At 45.2% G+C, this 27,780-nt stretch overlaps 1 protein-coding gene across 2 annotated transcripts in view; it reads right to left on the bottom strand.

Annotated features, from left to right (window-relative positions):
- PID1 (phosphotyrosine interaction domain containing 1) overlaps positions 1-27,780 on the bottom strand; it is a 203,542-nt gene that overhangs the window by 76,156 nt on the left and 99,606 nt on the right. The window lies entirely within an intron of this gene.

Here is a 27,780-nt window from a genome sequence, read left to right as displayed (position 1 = left end):
TACAATACAGGTTCTACACCCTGAAGTTTCCCTCACCTCCGATGCTCTAAAAACACACTGAAGCTTCACATTCCTGAAAAGAAAATAAACCATGAAAACAGACAATTGTGCTGAAAACCATCCCACTCCTTCAATAGTTCAATGTGGGACACTGAGGATTTACCAAAATTGACATGTTGCATACACCAGGCACCTTTTGCCACATGCCTAGACATGCATGCCTCATGCATGCTTGTGGGAGCTGGTTGGCGTTCAGGCAGGCAGCTGGTATACCACTGAAAGCTTTCTCGGTCGAAGTATGCTCAGCACACCAAGCAAAATTTCAACTTTCTGTTTCTTGGCAACAGCGCTCCTGAAATGGCCATAGACGGCACATTCCTCAAGTGCTAGTTAGGGAGCAGTAGAGGGTAATCTGCCTATAATGTGTTTACCAGGTCAATGTTCTGCACAGTTACAAAGCCTAATTTCTCCTTACAGCCATCCTGCAAAGATTTGAAAATGTGACTACATCACGAGTTTGAAAGCCACACCACCTGCCAGAGGCAATGGCAAATGTCTCTCAAAAAAAAAAAACCCCAAAACAAAACAAACACAGAAACACAAAAAGTTTTCATTAAAAGATGCTTTTGCCCAAAGTTTCCGTGAAATAATGACGATGCCTCCCCAGAGGAGGGAGGGTTTTGGAGAGAGAAAAATAAAAGAGAAACACATTCGGAGCCAAAGCACTGAGTTTTCCCCATTGTGTTACATGAAAGAGATGGGTCTGGAGGCAATTGAACAAGTTTAAATTACAAGTTGGAGAGTAATAAGCTTTGGCTCCTGAGACGCGCAACCAACTGGGAATGGTCTGGCAAAAGCAACTCTGTATTCCACATTTCTCAGCGAAATCCCAGACTCACATGCAACATTTAGCATTTAAGAGGTGACATGTTCATGTATTTATCTTGATGCTAGCTTTAGGAACTTGAAGTCACTAAGACGACTGCTTAAGATAGAAATAAGTTTTCTCCCATTGTGTAAAAATACCAATGAAGGGGTTTTCACTTGAAGACATGATTCCGATGACAGCCTGTACCAATATAAATACCAAATTATAGGGCAGTGTCATTGATTTTGGACCTTTGCACATTTGGCAGAAGTGAACGTCCCCACGTACCCCCAGACAACATCCCCTCGTGTTTCCGCTTGTCTACGTCATTGTTTTATTGGTCAGAGCAGGCTCACACCTTCTGCCACAAATCCTCAGCACTTCAGTGCTTTCACAAAGCAACGTTTACTTTTTATTGATGCAACACGCCAAGGCTAAGCTTCCCGGGCAGACAGTGGTCCTCCAAGCAGCGGGTCAAACACCACGGCCTCCTGGGCTGTGGCTCCGCCATCCTCTCAGAACTTGGGACCTTCCCCGTGTGGACGGCAGGAGAAGGAGAACAGAAGGCCATCTACACATTCAACGGGCCAGGCATGGGCATGGAAGATGTCACTTCTGCCCACACCTCAGAGGTCAGAACTCAGTCACACGGGACACCTACCTGCCAAGGACACTGGGAAAGGTAATCTAGCTGTGTGCACAGGAGGAAAAAAGAAAAGATTGGGTGACTCCTTTGCTCTCTTGCTTGCTAAGATACAACCTGTCTGCTTTCTGTTCTATAATATAGACATAAAAATTCTACCTACTTAGTATTATTCCTACTTCTCTTTATTTATTTATTATTTCTGCTTTTTTTTAAAGGGTCCGACACTGACCAGACTTGGAACTAGTTGAATTGTAAGAGACTTATGAGTGAGCTATATTGCCAGTTTATTTCTATTGGAGGCTAGAATTTTTCAGCCACCAACTAAGGCACCCCTGGTCTGGGTTCAATGTTCCTGTCCCCCAGAGTTCATATGCTGAACTACCCAGTGTAATGGTGTGTGGAGGCGGGGCCTTTGGGGGGTGATGAGGTCATGAGGGTGAGGCCCCCATGAATGGGATTAGTGCCCCTATAAAAAGAAGCCAGAGGGTGGCACTCTTTCTACCAAGTGCCGGCACAGTGAGAAGACAGGCTTCTACAACCAGAGAGCTCTCATTGGACGTCAAGTTGATTAACACCTTGAGCCTGGGTTTCTCAGCCTCCAGAACTCTAATGAATTTCTATAGTGAATAAGCCACCCCCCTCAGTTTATGATATTTTGTTACAGCAGTCCAAGCTACCTAAGACAACTTCTTTCTTGAGTCAGAGTCTAAAATGAAACAAACAAACAAGCAAAAAAGCTATCAGAAAGTGACATTCTGCGCAGGAGTGAGAGAGAGAAAGGACAGGCGCTGGGCTGCAGGTATGCTTTCGGGTGTCCAGCCTTCTGGCATCTCTGGGCCACATGGAAGAAGACTTGTCTTGGGCCACACATTAAACACACAAACACTAACAAAAACAGATGAGCAAAAAAAAAAAGGTTTTAAGTGAGTTTACGATTTTGTGTTGGGCTGAATTCCTAGCCATCCTGGGCCGAATGAGGCCTCCGGGCCCATGGGTTGAACACCCGTCTGGTCATGTGACCAGCGTCTCTCCACCTGGGCACTGGGGACGTTTGGGGCCACGTAGTTCTCTGTTACAAGGCCGTCCCATGCACTGAAGGATGTTCAATGTCTCTGGTCTCTACCCACTAGGTGCCATTCACACTTCCCCAGTGGTAAAGGCCAGCACTGTCTCCAGCCACAGTCAAATGTCCCCTGGGGGACCAAAGGGCACCCCTCACCTTTGAGAACCACTGTTCTCGATCATGAAATAGTGTGATGAACTAACCCAATTCACGATGTGGCTGGAAAACTCCTATATGCCAGAGACAATAACCATGTGCCTGTCTCTTTCTCTCTCTCTCTCTCCTGGACACTCTGGAAAAACACAGCCATGTCCCCGCACTTCAGTACCTGCACGTAGCCTCAGTGGGGCTCAGCCTCCTCAGAGGACACAGGCCTCCTTCAGGCGAGTTGGTGCCACCAGCGAGACCACAGGTCCTTCCTGCACAGTGACAGCTCTCGGGGGCTCTGCCTGTGTCTCCCACTCCCCCAAGACATCAGTGTTACATGTTTTGTTGGGGGCTGGGGGGTTACTAAGCAGCCTCCTAACAACAGGTAAATGGATGGGACTTTTACACCAGAGTCCCCCAAGCTTCCTATACTCTCCAGCAGCTAAAGGGGTTTCTCAGGAGGCAGCAACGAGAGGCAACATTTGCAACCTCATCACAGGACGCTTCTTCCAAGCATAATCCAGCTTAAGAAAGATGTGTTCCCTCTAAATTCCCTCTAAAAACTCAAATAGAAAGGTATTTTAAACTCTTGGTCCCAGATAAGGTGAAGTTAAAGGAGTTCACTGTCACCAAGCCCTTATTATATGAAATGTTAAAGGGACTTATCTAAGAAACAGAAGATCAAAAACGATGAACAGTAAAATGACAGCAAACTCATAACTAGCAACAACTGAATCTAAGAAAACAAAAACAAAAACTAAGCAACCAACTGGAACAGGAACAGAATCAGATAAATGGAGATCACATGGAGGGTCATCAGTGGGGAGGAGGAGGAGGAGAATGGGGGGAAAAGGTACAAGGAATAAGAAGCATAATTGGTAGGTATAAAATAGATGGAGGGGTTAAGAATAGTATAAGAAACAGAGAAACCAAAGAACTCATAGGTACCACCCATGGACAAGAACTGAGCAGGGGGATGCTGGAAGGGTGGGGAGTGCAGGGCAGCAGGGGGAGAAAGGGGAGAAAAAAAGTGGGATGACTGTAATAGCATAATCAATAAAATATATATATTTTAAAAAAACCTTGACCCAAGAAAGCAGCACTGCGTTTTCTGCCTTTAACTGGCTGTTGCATTCCGGCAGTGAGGGAAAGTCTCTCTGATGTTGGGTGTGACTGTACAAGCTGAAATGTGCGAAGGGGCCTATTTATTACTTTCACTGCAAAGAGGAGCATGAATCTTTGATAAGGAAAAAACGGTTCAAAGCCAAATAGTCCTTTCATTTGAATACAGTGGACTTACTGCACGATAATGACACTTAGAAACCCCGAGCTATTTAATGACTGTAACACTAGCACTGCGGTAAGAGCTGTGAGCTTTTGCTCACTTCAGTTAATTTGCAAACGGAAAACTAGTAATAATGGTCACCACCATGCACTGAGGGCTTATTATTTAATCCCAGATCACTTACGTTCACTCTCTTGAATGTGTACCAATACACTGTAAATAGGTAATTGTATTGTATTTGTAACAGATAAACAAACTGAGGCTTAGGCAAGGGGAGTGATCCACCTGGGAATGCAAAACTAGGTAAGTACAGAGCTATGACTTGAAGCTAAATCTCCTCGACTCCATGTTTGTGCTATTTCCACCAAGCCACGATGTCCTCACACGAATTTAAATTCTTGACAATCCCATACTGGCAATCACAGGCATGCGAACACACCAAAATCTAAATGTCACTATTAGAAGAGGTATTTCCATCTTCGTTTCATTGCCCTGAAGTTCCCCTCAACTGGGTAGCATATTAAGTTGTGCAAAAGTATATTAAATCCCAGCTATCTAAACAGTATCTATTCATCACTATCTTGGAATAGTAGCTTATACAAACAGTATCACTGAGAAGCACATTTCTCACAACAATCCGATTTGTCTTTATCTCCAAAGTTGGGCATGGTCTCTCCCCCAAAACTGTGCGCAGAGGGAACAACACAAACAGGAATGCTCATCTTTCTGGGGTCAGCCTGTGCAGAAACGGCAGGAGCTAATGAGGGAGGTGGCTCCGTGGCACCCACGGCCGGGCTGTGTGGCATTCACACTAATTACAATGAAAATCTGTCCTGCTGCCCAGTGGGCTCCCGTAACCATGGCAACCTTCCAGCAACACCGCTCACACACAAATTACAGCAAAGGAGCCATGGCTGGCTCCACCCGGAAACCGAAGCAGTCACACAAAGAAGGAACTATTTCGCAAGGACACCACGCTCTGAAGTCGCCATGGGGATTCCTGCATCTGCTCAGCTTCACCACCAAAACAAATGTCAGTTCCCTTTTCCCAACGAGTGTTAAAAAGTTGTTAAACCTGATATACTTGCACCTGAGTTACCACACACCTAGGAATGAAGCTCTGAATAACGATGTCACGAGGGGCAGGAAAAGGAGTTGTCCCCACAGCTTGACAGCCCTAGGTCTGTCTGGGATTCTGCAGACACGCACGCACCCTCATGCCCCACGGCGGGCAGAAGGTCTACCGCTGTGATCAAGTCCCCTCACCGCCCCCCAGAGATGAGACGCTCGAAGCCACAAAGAAAAGGGGCCAAGTGACACCTGTCTGATGTTGACAGCGGGCAAAGGGAACTCTACCCATTTGGAAAAATCCCTGTTTTCTTCCTTTAAAGGAAAACACGAAAGTCTTTAAAAATGTAATCACTTAAGAAATAGCACATGGCAGGTAGTAGAATGTCATTTGTTGGGTGCACAGGAGGACGGGGTGACTGGGAAGGTCACCGGAGAAGGTGGGGAAGTTAATGAGAGAGCTAGTAGGCTTCTTTGGTCATTTCTTGTCTCCCTTGAAAGGCGGGGACCATGAGCTCAGAGGGACTTCAAGCTTGCCAGTGCACTTCTGTCCACCTCTCCCACCAGCCCGGGTTCCTGGAAGGCTGGGCTCGGTTTGTGTCGTTGGCAGCTAGCTCAGCCTCTGGCACAAAGCGGATTCTCGCAAATGCCCGTGGGACTTAACTACAGGTGGCAGCGTCCGTCACGTCTGATGGGTTCCTTTCCTGGAGCTGCCGTGTGAAGGAGCGCACGCTGAGCAGCTTAAGCAACAGAAGGTGATTGTCCCACAGAGGAAGTGGCCAGAAATCTGTGACCGAGGTGTGACCAGAGGGCCCAGCCGGGGAAGGATCTGGGCCAGGTCTCTCTCCAAGCTGCTGGATCCCCTTGGCTTGTGGCAGCAGAACTCCAAGAGCTACAGGGCGTTCTCCCTGTCTGTGTCTGTGTCCGAGCTTCCCCTCTGTATGAGGAGGCCAGTCATACTGACAGGAGGCTCTCCTTACACCAGCAGAACCACACCTCAACCCGACTAATTATACGTATAACACCCCATTTCCACGTAGGGCCACGTTATGAGGTACTGGAGGTGAGGACTTCAACATACTCATTTTGGGGAGGGACATTATTTAACCCATACATCAATAAACTTTAAGCGATACTTGATTGTTCCGGACCAAGAAAAAAAAATGTGGAGAGAGTAGAGAAATCCCATCCACACACACAAATTACCATGCCAGGCAGCCTTCAGGAGTGATTTATTTCCTCTGAGTCTACAGGTCAGGCAAAACGTCCATTCTCCCAACAGCCATGCCAGCCATTTCACTAATTAATCCTGTTTCACAATTACAATCCAAGGTCTCAGGAGCAGAGGTTGCTCTAAATAAACCACAAAGGTCAGTCAAGCAAAATTCAGTTTTTAAAGGGGGTCGACGTTTTCTGAAAGAGGTGAGAAGTCTCCGCCTAGGTTGAAAAGAGGACTGAGTATTTATCTCCATCAGTAACCACTGCCAAACTACTTTGATGAGAGTGGGGAGCAGGTTAGTAATGACCTAGTAACACCATCCTGGGGGCTGGGAGCAAACCCTCTCTGGATGGGTATGGAGCTGTCTTGGAAGAGGACAATTCAGACACTGGGTTGTTCTCATCCTCAATATTACCTTCTGTGCCTCCCGGAAGTCCAGAGGATGTCCCGCTTTTCATTTACTTAAGGGCACTTAGTAGGGTCATCTCCTTTTAAAGGTGTACAGACCGCTCACTGCCGGGAGAAGGAAGGCTTAACACTGGCTGCAGGAAAGGAAGGACAGACACACTCATCCGAGAGGAAAAAGGACTAGGAGGTGAACATGGCCCTTTCCCCTCTTCCCAAAGTCATGCCTTTAATACTCTTCTGAGCACCACGACCCCCGGCACTTCCTAGGGCAATGACATCCGGAAGAGAGACCCCCTTCACACTCTGGCCCCTGTGTGCTCACGTGACAGGCAGCCACCATTCCAGAGAAATCCAGAAAACAGTCAGCCTTATAAAACTGGCTTTCAAACTCAGTCAGTATAAATAAACAAATGGCCGTGAGAAATCCAGTTTTTGCCATCATTATCGCTGCGTTTCAAGGCCATTCTCTGGCCTTGAAAACTGTCACAAACCCTCTTGTTTACTGCTGGCCTAAAACTGGGAACAAAAAGCCAGAAATTCTCAGTCTCTCCCGAACATGTACCATTTTGAATTTTCGTATGAATGAGCTTTTAGATTCAGGTTACAAATTAATCCAAGCTCATCATGTAATTAACTGTCTGATTAGGAGCACGAATTAACATATTACACAGAGGCATATAATTTTATGAGACAAATTATTTTAATCCCAATAAAGATATTCACCATGGTAACAAATTATCTGCCCCATTTAATTCAAAATGTAGGACAAAATGATTTTTTGAGCCCTGGCCAGTGTGGCTCAATTAGTTGGAGCATCACCCTGTAACCAAAAAGTTAAGGGTTCAATTGCTGGTCACAGCACATACCTAGGTTACGGGTTTGACCCCGGGTCCCAGCACAGGCACGTGGGTTGGGGCACATATGGGAAGCAACCAATGGATGCTTCTCTCTTGCATCAATATTTCTCTCTCTCTCCCTTTCTCTCTCCTTAAAAGCAATGAAAAAATGTCCTCAGGTGAGGATAAAGAAGAATGATTTTGAGTTATCTAAAAATGCAGTCATTATTAAATAGACATATTAAACTGTATGCACTGGACTGTAGACATTTTTAAAAATACTTGGCAAAAGATGAGGGCATTTAAAATGTACAAAGAGTAAAGATCAAAGCAGAAATTTGGGGGGAAAAAGGAAGCAATGTTGACAATTTTGTTATATGCTTTAATTTCTTTAAAAAAAAAACCATGGGTATTTGGAAATGGTGCATTTAATGCATTTTTAATCTTTCAGGTTACCTTGGTAAAATGGGACGGGCTGGTCGCCCTGAAACCGGAGACATTTGTTTTTACTGCCAGATTCAACCTTTACGTATCCATCCGTGGTCTTCAAGCACAAGTACTTCAGGAGCTGAGTAGCGCGCAAGGCTCACAGCTGCTTCCAATTACACCTTGATCCAATAACGACTAAATACTGTTGAAAGGACTGCGGGTACCTGCTCTAGAAAATGTGCGACATCGACAACTGAGAGGAGCACTTCCAGGCCTAGACCTGCGTGTCCCAGAACCTGCGAGAACTCCGACACAATGCAGTAGGTGGCACTCTTCGCTCAGTCAGAGCTCTCCTGTCGCCGTGCCGACCTGAGGACGCTCTGTGGCGGTCCCCTCTGTACATGTCTTCCATAAAAGCCTGTGACCTACATTAGGAGCAACATACTAACCTCAAATACATTACCCGGACCCTTCTCTTGCAGGTACACTGTCCAGACAAAAAAATGGCGAGCAGGCAGTAGGTATAAAAGTGGAAAAACAGCTTGCTCTCACCTCAAGTCTGAGAGAATTAGGTCAATGGAGTGTTACTTGGAAGTAAATGAATTCTTTATACCCAACAGAGACAGCCCTCTTCCATTGATATTATGCGATGAGCTAATTTAAGATATTTAAAGGGCCGATAAGCAGGCTTCTCACCCTTGGCACGACTGACATTTGGACTGGAAGATTCTTTGTTGGGGGTGGGGAGAAAATGCCCTGTGCATTTTAGAATGTCTGGTAGCATCCCTGGCCTCCGTGCCCTGGCTGCCAGGAAGCAGCGCCTCCCTGGTTTGTATGAATGAGCAAACAAAAATGTCTTCAGACACTGTCACATGTCCCCTGGGTACACGACAAAATCAGACCCTTTGAGAGCCCTCAGTCAAGGAGAGCTCTTCCTTTATGCTAAAGACAGACAGATCTCTGGCTTCCTGGCCGAGGACTGAGCTACTTCATTAGCATAGTTTCAAAGAACAATGTTTCTCATCCTTTTTATCTGATTCTAAAGGTGGTCATTTCTAAAGGTGGTCATAGGTATACATTGTTGAAAATTTTGAAGCTAGAGAAAGCACAAAGAAAAGTAAAAGCCACTAGGAATTGTCCTGTATGATCAGACTACTATAATTGTAAGCATATTGCCTTACTTTTTCTGCATAAAGATGCACATAGAGTAGACGTAATACTTCGTTGAACTATCAAAATCTGAGGACCATACAGCAGTAGTATTTTGTAAAAAGGTCTTTTCATTTCTAAATATATACTCTGTCATGAAAGACAAAATTAAACATGATTTTTCAGGGCTATATAGTATTCTGTGAGAGAGCTATATCATCCTTTTAAAAAAAAACAATTTTTTTATATTGGACTTTTTATGTGATCCCAAAGGTATCATGTAAAGTACTTCTGCTGTCCTTGCGGAAAGTCCCCACGAGTGGAAATTCAGAGTATTCACCTCTTGTAGTTCTGCCTCAGCACAAAGAGAACAAAAGAGGGAATAATGGGACAAAGAAGGAAAAATAAAGAGGGAGAAGTAAAGAATGGAAGTAAGAGAGAGAAAAGGGGAAGTAGGAAGAGAAGGTGGAGAAAGGGAACCAGGATGTTCAAGAGAAGGAGGGGGTCAGTGGGTGGAGGGAGCTGGGAGGTTGAGAAAAGGGAGGTAGTTTCAGTAGAAGCTGATTTAGAAATAAGTTTTTTGGTATCTTTCCTACTCCTGTTTTCTCTCTGCCCTTGTGTAGCTCAGGTGGTTTGTCCTTCTACAAAGATGATGCTACTCTTGCCCACTGTTCAGGGAGGACCCACGTTGCATTATTTCCCTGAGTTCAATTCTTCCTGTGGCTATTGCACTTTAGTGACACAGTACATAAATTAAAAGCGAGAACCTTTGAAACCATTATGCTAAGTGAAAGAAACCCGACATCGAAGGCCACATATTGTGTGATTCCTTTTGTATGAAGTATCCAGAAAAGGCAAATCCATTACACAGTAGACCACACAAGTAGATTAGCGGTTGGGGGCCAGGGGGATGGACAGGGTATCATGAATGGAGAGTGACTGCTTAGAGGGCATGCGCTTCCCTCTGGGGGTGATGCAATGTTCTGGAACTAGATGGCAATGGTGGTTCCACAGCACCGTGGAGGCGCTCCATGCCACTGGCACTGATACACCGTGACAAGGCTGAAACAGTCAATTTTATGGCATGTGTTGTTAAAAAGTCATGAGGGAGGGCCCTGGCTGGCGTAGCTCAGTGGATTGAGCGTGGGCTGCAAACCAAAGTGTCACAGGTTCGATTCCCAGTCAGGGTACATGCCTGGGTTGCAGGCCACGGCCCCCAGCAACCGCACATTGATGTTTCTCTCTCTCTCTCTCTCTTTCTCCCTCCCTCCCCTCTCTAAAAATAAATAAATAAAATCTTTAAAAAAAAGTCATGAGGGAAATTGATAATGAAAGAACCACCTTTAAAAAGCAATTAAGTTGAGGGGATTTCAAAAATCAGTGAAAATGAAAGTGAGACAAGTAACGGCCTATCTTACTGAACATTTGCTGCCTATCACAATCTTACTCGGTCTTCACAAAAACCTTGCCAAGTATCGGTCCCATTTTACAGGTGATATAAGGGAGACTCCAAAGAGTCTCTCACACAGGCTCAAGCACAGGCAACGACCAACAGGTGGATTGAGAGTTGCTTCTGACTCCAAAGTCCTATGGCCAGGGAAGAAGGGCAGCTTAACCAGGTGGGTAGAATCTCTGACTGCGGCCTTACACGTGCATTAGCCCAGCGAGTAGACTGGTCACAGAGGGTCCAGGCGGCCACTCAGGAAGGGGCGGAGTCCCTTCACTGCCTGCCTGATGGAAATTTCTTATCTCAAAGCAGGCACTGTTTCTCAGCAGAAAAGAAACAGGGTTTAAAACAACAACAACACACTACACTAAATCCTTCATCCACACCCATCCTATGAGTCCAGTAAAGCCTTCATCTCCCACTTCTGCAAATGAGACAGAATCAACCAAATTAACTAGCTACGCCATTGGGTCTGGCGGCAAACATAGTAAGAAAAAAATAGTGTTTTGTGCATATACGACTGATTTCAGAAACCATCTTTTCTCTTTTCATCTCTCCAGCTTTATCGCTATATAATTAACACATAACATTGTGGAGGTTTCACGTGTAAGTGTGCTGTGTCATAATTTGGTAAACGTGTATTGCAAAAGGTTTACTGCAATAAGGTTAACACGTCCTTCAGCCGACATAATTAGCATTTTGTTACTGCTGCTGTTCATAGTGAGAAGATTGAAGATCTATCATAGCAACTTTCACACTTACAATATAACCTGGTTAAGTAGTCACCATGGGGTACATTAGATCCCCAAAACTTACTGATTTTCTAAATGGAAGTTTGTGCCCTCTGGCCGACATCTCCCTAGTAATCATCAATCTGTTCTGTTTTTATGCCTCTTTGTTTTTTTAGATTCCTCATATAAGTGAGAATATATAGTATCTGTCTTTTTCTGTTTGACTTTTTTTGCCTAGCATAATGCCCTCATGAAACATTCTTGTTGTCACCGATGGCAGGATTTCCTTCCTTATGTGGCCGTGTGACAGAGCATTGCATGTACATACACACCACACTGTCTTTACCGGTCCATCTGCCCACGCACACTTAAGTTGCTTCCATGTCACAGCCATTATGAACAATGTCACAATGAGCATGGGAGTGCAGGTAGCTCCTCATGACAGTGGAGAAATCATATGTTCTCATGACACTCACCGCCAAATGACAAACAGAGTAAGCATGGTTGATAAACCAACATACCTCACGGAACTTTCACGAACATTCCATGAATACTTCATTAGTTCACAATGGGTCAACACCTCAGTCAATTGCCTGGTTTTTTCTCTCTGTTACACAGGAAAAAAGGAATCCAGCCGATGCCTCCAGCACTGACTTGCTATGGATATACCAGTATCTACTTCGTGATTTGGACAGGGCTCTCCAACGTGGGTCCCACTGGGTTCAGCCAATCATAAATTGCACTGGTGCTGTCTAACTCTGGTGGGGATGATAGGAGCTCCACATCCAGAAAAACAATGGGCCCCCAAAGCTTCAAAATGTGAGCTGTGTGGTCTTCAAATGTATACCCAAACAGACTGTCTTAGGAAGGGGAGGCATCTTTCCTGGTGGCACCAGATGCAAAAGTACTCTACAAAAATGCTCATTAATTATAGTAAAACCTAGGGCTCTAGAAAGACCAGTGTCTTGCATGTCCAGTGATTGAAAACAGCACTGAACTGGAGTGGAAGTAGGGGTGGGGCAGGAAGAGTGGTACAAGGCATAAAGGCACCTCACTGAGTCAAGAAGGAACCTTGGAGCAGCAAGGAGGCCCTGACACTAAGGACAGACATGTTTTAAGGAAGGTGAAGCGCGACTGTGTGAAAGGCAGAACTGATGATTAGACTGTGAGCAACAAGCTCAGCTTATGACTGTTGATTAATTAATGGAAGGAGGTCTGAAAAAATGGTCAGCAAATATGGAACCCAGTTTCTAAGACAACCCTGACTGCCCTCACCTCCTAGTATGCATACCCTTGTATACTCCTCTCCCATTCAGTGTGATATGGACCTTGTTATGACTGGCTTCTGAAACATCACTTCCAAGTTGAGGTTACAAGAAAATTTTGTCTTCTGTCTTGCTTATCCTCTCTTGCTCTCCCCCTTGCTTGTTCAGCTGCTATGTGGAGAGGCTCTGGCAACAAGGAACTGAGGGGGTCTCCTGCAGACAGTCAGGGAGGAACTGAAGCCCTCAGTCCAACCACTGGTGTGGAACTGAGCGGGCTTGCAAGTGGGACCTCCCTCCTTTGAGCTTTCGGATGAGAATGCAGCCCCCGCCAAAGGCTCGGCGGCAACCACAGGAGAGACGCTGAGCCACAGGCAGCCAGCTAAGGAAGGTGTAGTCAGATTCCTGACCCACAAACATTGTGAGACATGAATGTCCGTTGCATTAAGCCACTGATTTTCAACCTTTTCCATCTCGTGGCACACATAAACTTACACGAACATTCTTTAGCATACCAAAAATATATATTTTTTGCTGATCTAACAAAAAAACAGATGTAAGTTGGATTCATTCATGCCCAATGGCTATTGTTGCATTGGCCGTTGTCAATTTTTTTATAGGCCATCTAAGGGAAGGGGTCAGGGCCCTGACTCAATAGTTAGGTATGGGCATGTTGTAATAATTCTGGTACCACACCAGAAGAAATTGCTGCATTAAGCCACTAATTTGGGGGTTATTTTAATGCAGCAATAGATGAGTAGGACAACGGAGTTTTCTGATTATTCACTAGTTACTAAAAAGAATCATTTCGAAAATGTAATATTCCTCCCTCTTGGACTTAGCCATACTCCAATGCCCCCAAACCAGCTTCCTATACATAAAAATAGCTCCTCCTGTCTCTTTCTGTGAATTCCAGATAATGGATTGTTTGCCCTCCATTAAAAAATCAATTAAGACTGGTAATTTCTCCCTTTCATTTAAATCTATTGGCTAACTATCCTGATCTTCAGGGACATAAACGGACCAAGGAAACCATTAGTACTATCTGACCCCCAGAACAAATTCAGACAAATATCCCCTCCAAACTCTCAGCCCAGCCTTAACCTAAAAGCACGCCCTGCAGTGATGGAGAATACTGCGGTGATGGGAAGGATTAGGTGGCAGGTTCCTCCATCCTGATCCAAGGCTCAGCACAGATCTTTACGGTAAATAATTTTCTCCTGAAGAAATGAGCCATAAACTAAAGGCTATGCAGCAGAAAAATTCAACTTCCTTAAGGCCAATGGGTATTTCCTACTACTGAGCATTGCTCATAATAGTGGTGGAAAAATGCAGAGACGATGAGGGATTGGGTTTTTTTACATGCAAGAGCTTTAATAAATTAGGTTCATGATTTTTTTAAAATCGCAAACCATTGCGTACGTCGTCAACTTCAAGTAAAATAAACTGCTCAAGGCAATGTCCTTTTCTGATTCCTCATTAAAAGAAAAGTTGCACTCCAAGCACTTGGGGAAGTCCCAGGAACAAAATGGCCGAGAGAATAGAATGATTTCTGCTCAAATACATTCTGCACGTTTGTATGGCTAAGTAGCTTAATCGTGACAAATGTGTTTTAATGAAAAGAGCCAGGGGCCCTGAGTGTGTGGGAAATAAAGAGCATTATTGTCATTTATCCTTCCACCATTCTTGACCATAAAACATATTTAATTTCTAACAGAAAAAAGATGACATTCATTTCTTACCAGAGGACTACATTTCAAATCAAGCACATTAAATGTAGTCTGACGTTTCTAATTAGGTATTAATGATTTAACTCTATTTCCTGAATCTAAGCAGAGAAATGAACAAAGGCTCAAACCCAATACACTATAATAATTAATCAATACTCAAGGGCTGAAAGACAATCCGTAATTAACAAGGTAACAATAAAGACAAGCAGACATTTCCATGCAAGAAAGGACGGAATTGGTGGATTTATGTCAAATGTCACGGTCTCAATTAAGCAGGTAACTGAAGCTTCATAAACCAGCATGAGCTTCACAAACCAGCAGGAAGAGTTCCATGTTCCATAAAGAAAGCACTTTGTGTGGCCAACTTATCCATATAGGCACGTCAAGGCCATTGAAAGCTGGACGGGCTTCCTATTGTTCTGTCTGAGAAGCCAGAACGAAGCAAGGGGGAGACCGTCCCGGAGCACGAGTAAGCGCCTCAGCCGTTCGCTGCGTAGAGCAGACAAAGCTTTTCCCGTGTGCAGAGGACCACACGCAAACAAAGGTGTGCAGGCCTCCCTCATGACGCTCGCTCCGCAGGAGTCCCTGGACCTGAGGCCCGTGGCAGGAAGAAACCACGTGCCTGGAGGAAGGCAAACAAGTTCTCAGCACCCTGGAGGATGACACACAGTAACCGGCCCTTTGCCTCCACATCAGTGCAGGAAGCAGCCTGCCTTCTGTCCTGGACCCTCGGGAGGAGGGAGGGAATTGTGGCAACGCTCACGTCAGCAGGTGCGAAGACCCGAGTAACTGGTGTACGAGCTGCTTTCTGAAAGACCCCAGAATTAACAAAAATGTTGTTAAACTGTGATTGAGCTTTACGGAGGCATCCTTGACAATTGCATATATTTAAGGCATATGACTTGATGCTTTGATATATGTGTATAATGCAAAATGACCACCACAACGATGCTAATTAGCATACCCATCGCCTCGCATAGGTTATATTTTTTGTATGTACTGAGAACCTTTAAGACCTTCCTTCGTAGCAAATTTCAAGTATCAGCACAATACCATTATACACAGTCACCATGCTGTGCGACCGATCTCCAGAACTTTCTCTGGCACCAGTGAAACTGTACCCTTGACCAACTTCTCACTTCTCCCACCTCCCCCGCACCACCACCCCAGGCCCTGGGAACCACCGCTGCGCACTCTGCTCTAATGCCTTTCCCTATTTTAGATTCCACTTACAAATGAGATCATGCAATATTCGTCTTTTTGTGTCTGCTGACTTCGCTTCCCATGATGTCTTCCAGGTCCATCCCTGTTGTTGCACGTCTCTCACCGTCTCCCAGGATTCCCCGGGCAGCTTTCTCCGGTGCCCGCCCATCAGCGGAAACCCAACAGAAACCACTGCTCTCCGAAATGGGTTCCAGGGGCCTCTTGTAAAGCTCCCTGCCCGTCATCTCCATTCGCATTCACTAAAATGCCCATTTGACTACTGGATGATCAATGAACCAAAACTGGAGAGGAACCAAGACACGCTGCAGCCTGAAGCCTAATGTTCTACCTACATCATTGTTTCCCAGTACAGAACTGGACGAAGAATCTCTCCCTCAGGAAAACAAAGATGCCAGTGGCTGTAGACATTTCCTTGATTTTCTATGGTCTCCACTTCCCCTTGCACAGTCCCAACAGATCTCAGTTCCCTTTGGGAGTCCAGGGGGTTCTGCCCTGTGCCCAGGGGAGTGTATTATACCCCGGGCCAGAATGTTCCTACTGGGCTGGGCAGGGGAGCTAAGCCTGTTTGACTGGAAGGGCCTCATGCTTTTGTTGAACACATAAGATCCAATGTGTTGAGTAGGAAAGGAAGTAGAGAAAAAAGAGGTAAAGGGGAATAATCGGGGAATGGGAAGAAAGGGGAAGGGCAGAAAAGAGCCTGGAGGAAAGGGTGAAGTAGGAAGAAAAGGCGAGGACAAGGAAAAGAAGGGGGAGGAGAAAACGCAGCTGCCCTGTACCAAACACTCTCTCAGAATACACATAATTTTTCTATTTTTACTCTATTCTTTCCATTACCGTTTACCCCCCCCCATGCCCTCTTCTACCTCCCTCCACAATCATCACACTGTTGTCCAAAACCATGAATCCTTTTCCTTTTTTGCTCAGTCCTCCCACCCCCTAAGCGCTCCCTCCCGAGCTGTCGGCCGGCTCTGTCTGAGCCTGTCTCTCCTCTGCTCATGAGTGCAGTTAGCTTGCTGGATTCCACATACGAGTGAAATTACATGGTACTTGTCTTTGTCTTATTTCACTTAGCATGATGTTGTCCGGGTCCACCCATGTTGTCGCACAGGGTAAAATCTTCTTTTTTACAGCTGAGCAGTATTCCATGGTGATAATGTACCACGGCTTTTTTATCCGCTCATCTACTGATGGACACTTTCAAATCTTGGCAATTGTAAATAGCGCCACAATGAACATAGGGCTGCTTATACTCTTTGCAATTAGTGTTTCAGGTTGCTTTGGATAAACGCCCAGAAGTGGAATTGCTGGGTCACAAGGCAGTTCCATCTTTAATTTTTTGAGGTAACACCACACTACTTACCATAGTGGCTGTACCGACCTGCATTCCCACCAACAGTGCAAAAGGGTTCCCCTTTCTCCACACCCTCACACACACTTTGTGTTTGTTGATTTATTGATGACAGCCATTCTGACAGGTGTAAGCTGATATCACATTGTGGCTTTAATTTGCATTTCTCTGGTGATTAGTAACATTGAGCAGCTTTTCATATGTCTATTGGCCATCTGTATGTCCTCTGGAAAAGTGTCTATTCGGGTCCTTTGACCATTTTTTAATTGGGTGGTTTGTTTGTTTGGTGTTGAATTTTGTAAGTTCTTTATAAATTTTGGATATTAACCCCTTATCAGTTATATTGGTTAATATGTTCTTCCATTCTGTGGGTTGTCTTTTTATTTCATTGATGGTTTCCTTTGTTGTGCAAACACTTTTTAGTTTGATACAGTCCCATTTATTTACTTTTTCCTGTTTCCCTTGCCTGAGGAGATGTATCAGAAAAAATATTGCTATGAGCAATGTTTGAGATTTTACTGCCTACGTTTTCTTCTAGGATTTTCATGGTTTGGGACCTAACATTTAAGTCTTTAATTTATTTTGAGTTTATTCTTGTGTGCGGCATAAGAAGGTGCTCATTTCATTTCTCTGCATGTATCTGTCCAATTTTCCCAACATCACTTATTGAATAAACTGTCTTTAGCTCATTCTATAGGCTTGCTTCCTCTGTCAAATAAAGGCCTGGGTTTATTTCTGGGTTCTCTACTCTGTTTCATTGACTTACATGTCTGTATTTATGCCAGTGCCATGCTGTTACGATTACTATGGCCTCAAAACCCTGAATAGCAACAGCAATCTTGAAAAAGAACCAAATTGGAGGAATCATCCTACCAAATATCGAGTACATGTATTCTTAATCTTGCTGGCACATCATTGTCAAGGCACTTAGCCTACCTCCAGCCATACTTCAAAGAAACAAAAAAGGACACAGTGTCCCAAACACCTCTTCCTTCACAGGAACAACATAATCATTAGTTATTGAGTCAAATGCCGAAGCCTAAAGACAAAGCACTATGGGTTAATGAGCTGAGTGAAGAATCTATTTATCCCGCAGATACAATGAAAAATAACATTCTGCTTCTTTCCTAGACTGGAATTTTCCATATTTCAGAGAGTGCTAATCTTAGTATCTTTCTCCTCCAGGAACATATGTTGTGACCTACTGAACAAGAATTTAAAAAAAAATTAAAAATAATGAAACAAAAAACACCCAAAGTCTAAATATCCCAGCATTGAGAAAGTCTCTTGTACTTTCTGCAAACAAATCTTGGTCTACCAATATGGAGGTTCTGCTAGCGAATGAACCATCTTGGCTATAATAACTGGCACTTAGTTGTTATTAAATCTCAGTGCTTGGCCAAAACTAGATGAACTGCATTTCATTTTGACGTCTTTAACATCCCCACAAGTGAGAATGACTCCTTTCCTTATTGCTTCCAAGATCTGGTAAGAAGGAGCAGGGTCACAGGCGGATTGGTCCAGAAACGAAGAAAACTAAATGTTAACTCTGATCTTCCATCTTAAAAATATCACTCAACCCGACAGGTCTAGGTTCTCTTGCCCACCTCCTGGAGTCCAAGAGAGGAATTTGGTCTAGATCTAAACATGTGACACCCACTCATCATGTCCTCCTCTTAAGAAAAACAGCACGCATCAATGAATGATCTTGGCACGCTCTTCTGCAAAGCCGACAAGCAGCCTCGGTGTCTTTACCAGAGTTCTCCAGGGCCTTCGTCCGTCCCCGAGGCCCACTGTGCACACACCCAGGAGCTATGCAAAAGAATCCCCCGGTTAAGGATTAGAGTTTGTATTTATAGTTACCTTCAAAGACACAGTTACCTTTATCTTCAAATAAATAAATTCAGCATGACTTATGCTTAATATACAGACAGGCACCAGCCTCCCTGGCCAGACCACACGTCTGCTGAGTCTCCCGAGGGTGGGAGCTCTATGGTGGAAAGACACGGACGGGGGCGCCTGGCTCACACGACTGCTCAGAGCAGGAAGGTTCCCGTTTGCCCGTCTCTGTGGGTTTGCGAGTTACATAATCTGGTTTCAACAAAACCCAGCTGAGATTCTTGCAAACAAATGACAGACTTCAGATAAGAAAAGAACATCACACAGATAACAAGGAAACAGGGGGAGCTGATACGTCTTCTTCTCTGGGCATGGGATCTCTCCTGCCTCATTCTGGGGTGAAAACTAAGGATCCAATCGGATCCCAGAGGATCAGCTAAACGATATGGAAACAAAGTCACTTGAAATTTGATTTTACATCCGCTATTATTAAAGAGCCTTGCCTACACTAACGGTAATATGAAGCTATCACAATTAACAATATGTACATACAATATCGTTTATTTCAGCTTTAGTTCATTCTTCTTGTATTTCCATTTTCTATATTTAAAATACCGATATATGTTAGTATCCAGGGTGTAGATTTAATCTCTATCTCAATAATGTTATGGTTATAAGTAATGAATGTTTATTTTGTTTAAAAGGGTGTACAATTTAAAAGAAAAAAAATGTATACAGTCACTAGTAGGAAATTTTACTGACCATGAACGAATGAACTAATTTTCCTGCCCTAGTGGGTCCCCAAATTCCCTTCTTTGGCTCTTTTTCTCAGAAGAACTCCAGTGTACACACTGCAGGATGAGTTATCACCCACCCCCCACACCTCCACTCTTTCCCTCTTTCTGGGAGGTGACCACTGTGAAGGAGGAGGAACGAAATCAAGATTCTGGGGAGCACACCCGGTTTATGCTGTAGGAAGGACTCCACTGTATCATCAAGATAAAGATTTCTCTGCCTCGCAGATGTCTGTGGAGGGCCCGGAAGCCGCCCTGGCTTCCCCAGTGCTCACAGGCCACGACTCTTACTGGATGAGACTGCAAGGAAGATCCAAGGAGGGAAAGCATCTCGGAGAACCTTTGGCATGAGAACGAGGAAGGCAAAGCAGAGGAGAAGGAACTTTTCCGTACAGGTATGAAGGGCTCTGAACAAACCGATGACTTCTTTAAGGAGAAAAGTCAACACCTGCTTTGCACCATCCCATGGCAGACGAACAGTAACATGTCTTTACAACGATGGACAGCGCCTTTCCTGCCCCGACAAATGTTACAGGCACAGCTAGATGACGACATAGGAGAATTCTAGCACTGCCCCTAAGTGTCACAAAAGCAAGTGTTAAAAGAGAGTGAATTAATCCTTCAGTGTGGCGGGGGTTGGGGAGAATCATTTCGGTAGGATCTTGAGCTCACGAGGTAGCTTCCCCGTTTCCCAGGATAATAAACCTCATTTATCCCCATCACTTCCTGAGTAAAATTATTTCATAATTCCTGGGTTTGGCTTATGAAGATGGCTGGTGACTCATAAATGCCAATCTGACTAATGTCTCATTTAGAGAACTCAGTACACACAGAAGTCCAGACATCATTTTTTCCTGCCAAGAAATGGATGTATAATATTTTCAATAAAAATAAAGGAATGCTCGGCACACCAAGGTACACATCTGTACCTGCTGTCGCAGTGCTTTTTATAATTTACTCGCTGGGTAGTCAGGAGTTGGAATACTCAGAGATGCAATAAGGATAGCTGTTCATATTTAAGAAAAATGTTGATGACCTTTTAATGATGTGGGTTATTTATTGCCACTTTAACATGCATACCTCATTTGCTACCTTTTGGTCTCTAGTTCATTGACCTTTCCATCCCAACCAAAGGGGGCTATATTTGAATAACAAAAGCATTTTATTTACACAGTTCTGCTCTTGGGAAGAGTGCAGAGTATTTTATAAATATCCCTCTATATGTGAGGTAAGTTAGGGATCACTGTTTCCATCTCAGATAAAATTTAAAACAAGGTTAAGTTCAAAGAGCTAAAATTAGCAATTCAGAGAGGGTTTAAAGATTCAGAGAGGATTTCTGGGTAAAGATGGTACGTTGACCTTACCCACAAAAGAGCAAAATGAATGAAAGAGAGTAACATACTAAGGGGCTTCAACAAAACTTTGAAAGCTTTAGAAATTCCAGTGAGCCTACCCATCTAAGTCGCGTCCTCCAAAGCAAGTTTTAGAAAACCGATACCTGTATCTAACCTATCTGTGTCACAGTTCTTATGTCTTAAATGGTTCCAAAACTGGGAGGAATGTCGGAATTTTACTTAAGTTGTCCTAAAACAAAGAAATAAGAGTCTTCAAATGGAAAAAAAACCTACCATGTTCCAAGTGGATGAATTCAGGAGAAAATTCGCACCAAGACATAGATGACACAGAAGTCACTGGGCAGTGTCCTTGCAATTTTAAGTAGAAATTACTGCCAGTCTATCTTTCCATACCAGGCCAAACTTTCACAAAAAAAAATGAGGGTAGAATTAAAAAATGTTTAGACATCCCAAGACCACAATTTTTACTTCTTGAACATATACTCCAGCCAAACAAAATGTTTTCTAAAAGGCTCCATTTAGAATGGAGTTTCTTACAGATAGCTTTCCATGCAAACTTTTCTCCAAAGCAAATGCTTTTTATTTAATAATTACTTCTAAAAAACTAATTACAAAAGTAGTGCTTGTTCACTGGGAAACATTTAGAAAGTAGAAAAAATAAGAAAATCAAAAGTTTGACCCGTAATCTTACTATCTACACATCACTTGTGTTCACGTTTTAGTGTGAGCCTTCTCTTACAAATGTTTGCATATATTTTAATTTTATTTCATTTTACAAAAATAGAGACCTAATAACATTTCTCAACCTGGTTTTTAATCCATTTCATGTGAACATTTTCCACGTTAGTATGCTTTCTACAGCAGAATTTGTATTGTCTGCATGTTTCCATAGGACTGTGCAGCAAAAATATTAGATCTCTTTTAGACATTTGGAATGTCTTTCCATGTATCACTAATAAATCCTTGCTGATCTCCCAAGAGTTTTTAAAGGCAAGCAGTAGGCTAAAGTAGACAGTGACATCACAACTTTCGAGATACAGGAAGATGGAGCCTTGGACGTTAATCCAAAGCTTAAGCTTTGATGCCAAATCTGGTTCCCTGGAGCAAAGGATGACCATTTCCAGCCACCACCCTCACGCTGTGTGGGCACTGAGAAGTAAACAGTTCGGAGGTGCCGGAGGTCCCCAGATAATTCCTCAATGGAAAACAGAGCTGTACTCTGCCCATCAATCACGGGAAAGAGCGACCCTGGAAAGCAGTTGGAGCACCTACTCAACAAGCACGCAGGCAGGGTAACGCTCTGCATTCTAAAGAGTCTTGTCAGATGAAATAAAGACACTTCCCGTATGAAAAGATTTTTAGTCATCAAATAACAAAAGTGAGCTCACGAAGGATAAACAACTTTGCTGAAGCTGCCGGGTCTCTCAATGGGAAGACCAAAGCATAGAATTCAAAGCCATAAACTGGGACTCGCGGCGGAGAAGTTTACATTACAACCACAAATAAAATACGCTTCCATGCTGGGCACCACAGTGGCGGCGTAAGTAGTCTGTATCTCAAATATGTATACATGAAGACCAACCCTAAAACAATAACACTGGGGCTTCGGCCGTCCCTAGAGTTTGATCCTTGTGCTCTGCTCAACCAGCCTCTGAGGCTAGGACACAGTGGTCTGGAGAGTGCGCACGGTGAGCAGGATGCAGAGGGAGGAACAGGCTGAGGATGGTTCGGTGCCCGGTGGGGAGGAGGAACCTCGGGTTTTCACAATGCTTCTTTTCCAATGATCCTTCCTTCTCTCTCTGGTCCTTAAACATCAGAGGTGGGTGCGTATTTATACACGTAAGTTGTGTGCATGTGCCTTTCTCACCCCCTCCTCTTCTCCCAGCCCCTGCCAGACTCCCGTGAAGCCCCAAATGCACACAGCGGCGAGGCTTCCTTCGGGTGTGGTCCACTCCCAGTCCAACAGACACCTCTCATTTTGCAGGTGTGAATTCACTGCCTCTTCTGATATCGTGCTTCTCTTGCCCTGTCCTGACCTTGAATAACAGGTTGTCACATGAGAGACCCAGAATGAGAAGCCTGCAAAGGGGGGCGGAGCTCAGGATTTCTCCAGTGAATGAGCGTGCCCTCCACCCCCTCCACGTGGCACTGGGCTTACCCGGACTGCCTGCGCAAGGACCGAGAGAGAGGCCTGTCCTCAGACTGCGGCTCATCTCCTGCAGGCAATAACGCCCTCCCTAAGGGTCCCGGGCGGTGGGCGGGGCTGCAACAACTCAGGAAAGGGTCACCTCTGCTCAGCAAGCTGAGGACACCCCACTTTCCCTCAGGGCCACTGCACTTCCCGCAGGGTGGGGCTGTCCCCCTCCAGGCCAGGACGCCGATCTCTTTTGCAGTGGACCCTGTTCTGCTGTCCCCCAACACGTCTTTCCCCCATTCTTCCTGTTGGATTCGCAGACTTGAAAGCAAGTAAATTTCAGTGATTTAAGGTAATTCCTGTTAGGTTTTCTGTTATTCTACCCAAAGCAGCTGAATTCATTACCTTGGTGTCCCTATCAACACCCGGAACACTCTGAGGGCATACAACATATTTTTATGGGTAAAAAAAAAAAAAGAAAGAAAAAAAAAGCAATGAAAGAAGAAAAGAGGGAGGGAGGGAGGAAGTCAGAAATTTATAAATCAACAAAGAACAAAAACTGCAGAAAAATAAAACCTTGTCTCTCAAACATGTTAGCTCACATCAACTCCTACCTTTCTGTGTTTGGGAGACAAGCAGAAATGATGTGCTTTGACGTTGACAAGGCAGTCCAAGAAAGAACGAAGAAAAAATAAGTGAGAACTGAGTACCACCTACTCTGAATTCAAGGGAAAGTAACCGATAGAGACCATGAGACTGAATCTCATTTTGTTATCATATAAATATATAATATATAGCCTACCTTGATGTCAAAATCAGAAATTTATCCTTTTGCAGGGAAAAAAAGGTCTGTAAAATTGGCATAGTTGGATTTGTGCCATGACCAAAATGGCCTGGGCCGCGGCAGGGCTGCAAAGATGCCCTCAGTGAGCGTGACAACACGACATAATTAATGTGTCTCCCTTCCGTACTGCTGTTTTGGCTAAAATGAGAAAACATAACTTTATTTCCAATTAGGTACATAACTGATCAAATAAACACAAAGGTATACGTGTAGACAGTAGATACATTCGATGCTAATTCTCAACCTATATAAATTAAAGTCAGGGACTCGTTAAGATAAGTGGGAATTCTGGGCCATTTGGTACATGCATGACACGGTAGCATCTGAGGACCGCCTGGCAAGCCTTCAGCTCAGAAACTTGTCTTCTCCGCCCCACGAGACCATAAACCGACCACACCCTCTCTGAGAGCTCAGGGACTACCTGTCACTCCTAACAGCAAAGGACCTCAAACAGAGTAATACAAAAGTTGTTATGGTTTAAGAATCAGGAAGCCCTCCTCAGAAACCAGATTGTTCACTTTTTCTGCCCTGACACATCGGAAGAGGGACAGCAGGGCCTTAGAGGGGCTTCTCGGGGGGCCGAGCCCTGGGCCTCACTCAGGAGGAGGAGAGGTGGGGGAGCCAGCGCATCCTCCCAGGTGAGACCAGGCCCTCAGGCCCTTGCTCAGACCCCAGCCCCCAGTCCGCTGTGTGGCAACCCCCCCCCAGCCCCACGAGTGCCCACCAGCCCCCACACGCCATCCCCACCCCAGCTCCCACCAAACACTGTGTGCACTCATCTGTGCCACTCACACTGCTTTTACCACCCACCACCCTGGGGTTCAGGCTCTCGAGTTCAAAGCAGGGTCCAGGGGTCCCTTGGTGTCAATGACACAGCTGGTTTTTCAGTGCCGGCTCTTGTTTGCCACCCCTAAGCCGGGTGCCTGAATCAGAATCTCTGGGGAAAAAAAGGCGCAGGAACCTGCCCCTAGGGGGTTCTGGTACCCACAGGAATCTCAGAGGCCCTGGCGATGTGGAGGGGCGGGAGGGGGCACGCTCACCTTATTGATCCTGCTTGGCTGTAAGTCACATTATCCACAACACCCACTCTGATTCCTTTCCCCACAATCCCATGCACACAGCAGCCTGTCACTGACTATTAATTAAATGAATGTTTGCTAACAAGCTGAAGCTGCCTACGATTGCACTGAGCTGGGCGGGAGGAGGCAGGAATGACAGGCCATTGTGGTGGCTGCAAAATCAGACACAGCGTCTGATCCTGCAAACGGCCCCGGCCAGGGTTCTGGGGGGAGCATCCTCACAGCGTACAGTGGGTTGTATAGCTAAAGAACTCCACTGCAGGAAAAAGGGGGGAAAAAGTGGCTGCAATAGAGAAGAACACACAAAGCCCCAGCTGCCCGAAACATGAATAGCCTGGCAGGGCAACCCCATGAGGACCCACGGAGAATACAGATCAGGCACCATAATCCATTTTCAACTCCCCTTTCCTTTGCTTCACCCTGCCTCTCTCTCTCTCCCCCAAACCTAAAGGTATGCAAGCACAGTCTGGGAGCTGCCGGGCAAGAAGAACTAGAGCTGTGTGACCATGGGGGTCCGGGGTCCCTGATGCTGGCCCCGCAGCTCGGCCCGCGCTACGCCATGCTCATTATTCCTGGCAGGCGAGAGCCCCCGGGGAGAGCTCCTTCTGCAGCTGGCATCTTGTGAGCGGAGTTATTCGCAAGAATCAGAGAGGAAACATTGCACTTTGTTCCAAGGGATGACTGGGAAAAAAAATTGGGGGAGGTCTGGAGATTTTAAACAGAAATATCAAGGTTCAAAATCTAACCCTTTTTGTTGTTGTTGTTGTTGTTGTTGTTGTTGTTTTAACAAAAGAATGACTCTGGACACAAATGCAACATTGTCCCTGAGAATTAAAAGCTGTGACTCCAGTACATTTACAGTTAAAATGTAAATGTATAAAGTGTATAATAGTATACAAACTAAAGAATGATACATGGGAGGTTTTCCCCTATCCAATAAAACCACAAAGCTGGCAAGCAACTCAAGAGATGTTGCCCAGGTCCTTGATTCCAGGGTCACAGTTATCTATGCCTCGAACCTCTTCTTCAAGATTTCTAGGGATGGAGCGTTCATAAAGGTTTTCTGGCCTGGCGGGATGCGTTTTGCACCTTGAAGGGAGAAAGTTTTCCCCGTGTCTAGCTGAAGTCACTGTGGTTTCCCCTTTGTCCACGAGCCCCTCCGCGGACGCCAGGGCAGCCCCCACTCTCTGCGGCTGCCCTTCTCACCCCCTTCTATCATTTTCAATGCCCTTTAAGAAGTAAACTAAGTGACCACGACCTGAGGCAGTACACAGGGAATAAAATCAGCTGTGAGTCTTGAACCCTGTGTTCCTTTCCAGAGCAATGAGTGTTCATTCTCCTACCAGGTCTCTCTCTCACAGAGTGTGCACGCATGTACATATGTATATACGCACATATGTAAACACACACATGCACCCCTCTTCCACGTCTGGATTGGACTGTTAGATCTTTCTACTCTGTAACTGCATTCTTCCCTCCCACTTAAACACACTCTGCGAACTTGAGCAAAGTACGCCTTTCTTCCGAGACTCGGCCCCACCCATGTCATCCTGCTTCCGAGGGGCTCCTTTGTCCTCAACTGGAACAGAATTCGAAATGACTGTAGGGCATCTCTAAAGGACGGAAAACCCAATTTCATCTCATATCCACTCTAAATCAAGGGAGCATTTTCATAATTCCTTTATATCGTCAATTCCCCAAAAGCCCTGAATCCGATGTGACGGGAGGCCAGGGCCGTGGACCCACGCTTTCCAGCTGAACTGGAGCCCCTGGCGGCAGGTTACCCTCTGACATCGCTCTTTCACGCACCAGTGGAATCGCTGGGTCATACGGCAGCTCCGTTTGTAATGTATTGAGGACCCTCCATACTGTTCGCCATAGCGGCCCCACCAGTCTGCATCCCCACCGACACTGCCGACACTGCCCGAGAGAGAAGCTGTGGCATGTGCATGGCCAGTGGGGCAGACAAAGACCAGTTCCGTAGGATTTCACTTACATGTGGAGTCTAAAGGACAACATAAATGAACGGGCAAAACGGAAACAAGCTCATGAATTCAGAGAACAGACTGGTGGTTGACAGAGGGGAGGGGCACTGGGGGGCTGAGTGAAGAGGGGAAAGGACTGGGAAGTACGGATCGGGAGTTACGGAACAGTCACGGGGACGTCAAGTACAGCATGTGACTACAACAGCATCGTGGTCACTATGTGTGGTGCCAGGTGGGAAGCGGAAATATCAGAGGGATCACTCTGTAAAGTGTGTGATGGTCTAACTACTATGCTGTACACCTGAAATTACCACAAAAATAATATGACATAGAAACTGTAATGGAAAAATGAAATTTAATTAAAATAAAGTTGCTCTTTTAAATGGCTTCCTATAACTTGCTTGCCTCAATCCCTCCAAGTGGCTCCTCGTAGTAATGAGAACAAAAACTCCTTTCCATGACAACCAGGGTCTCTACACTTGAACTCCCCACCCAACTAGACCACTCACCATAGCCTTCTCAACTTCCCAGCTACACTGGCCCCTTGCTTTCCATTCTAAAGCACACTAGACCATGTCCCCCTTGGAGAATTAGCATGCCCTGTTCCTTCGGCCCACAGGATTCTTCCACAAGCTCTTCACAGACCGGCTTTCTCTCCAACCCATGCTCGTTTCCCTGTGTTTTCTCCTCCCGCCTCTTCCAACCAGCAGTTAAGCCCACAAAGCTGCTGCCGGGGTTGCTCACACAGCCCCCAGTGTCGGGCAGCCAGCGGGCACCCAGTGTGCATTTGGGGGATGAACAGACGCGTGTGTGTGAGGCTTTGTGCACCTCGCCATCGCTCCAGACTGCCGTAGGCCCCAATCCGACCACAGCTATGCAAGGACCCGGGA

This window comes from Phyllostomus discolor, chromosome 4 (assembly GCF_004126475.2).
Source record: "Phyllostomus discolor isolate MPI-MPIP mPhyDis1 chromosome 4, mPhyDis1.pri.v3, whole genome shotgun sequence".
Classification (NCBI taxonomy): Eukaryota; Metazoa; Chordata; class Mammalia; order Chiroptera; family Phyllostomidae; genus Phyllostomus; species Phyllostomus discolor.
Note: the sequence above shows the minus strand (reverse complement) of the source record. Positions and strands in the feature narration are given on the sequence as shown.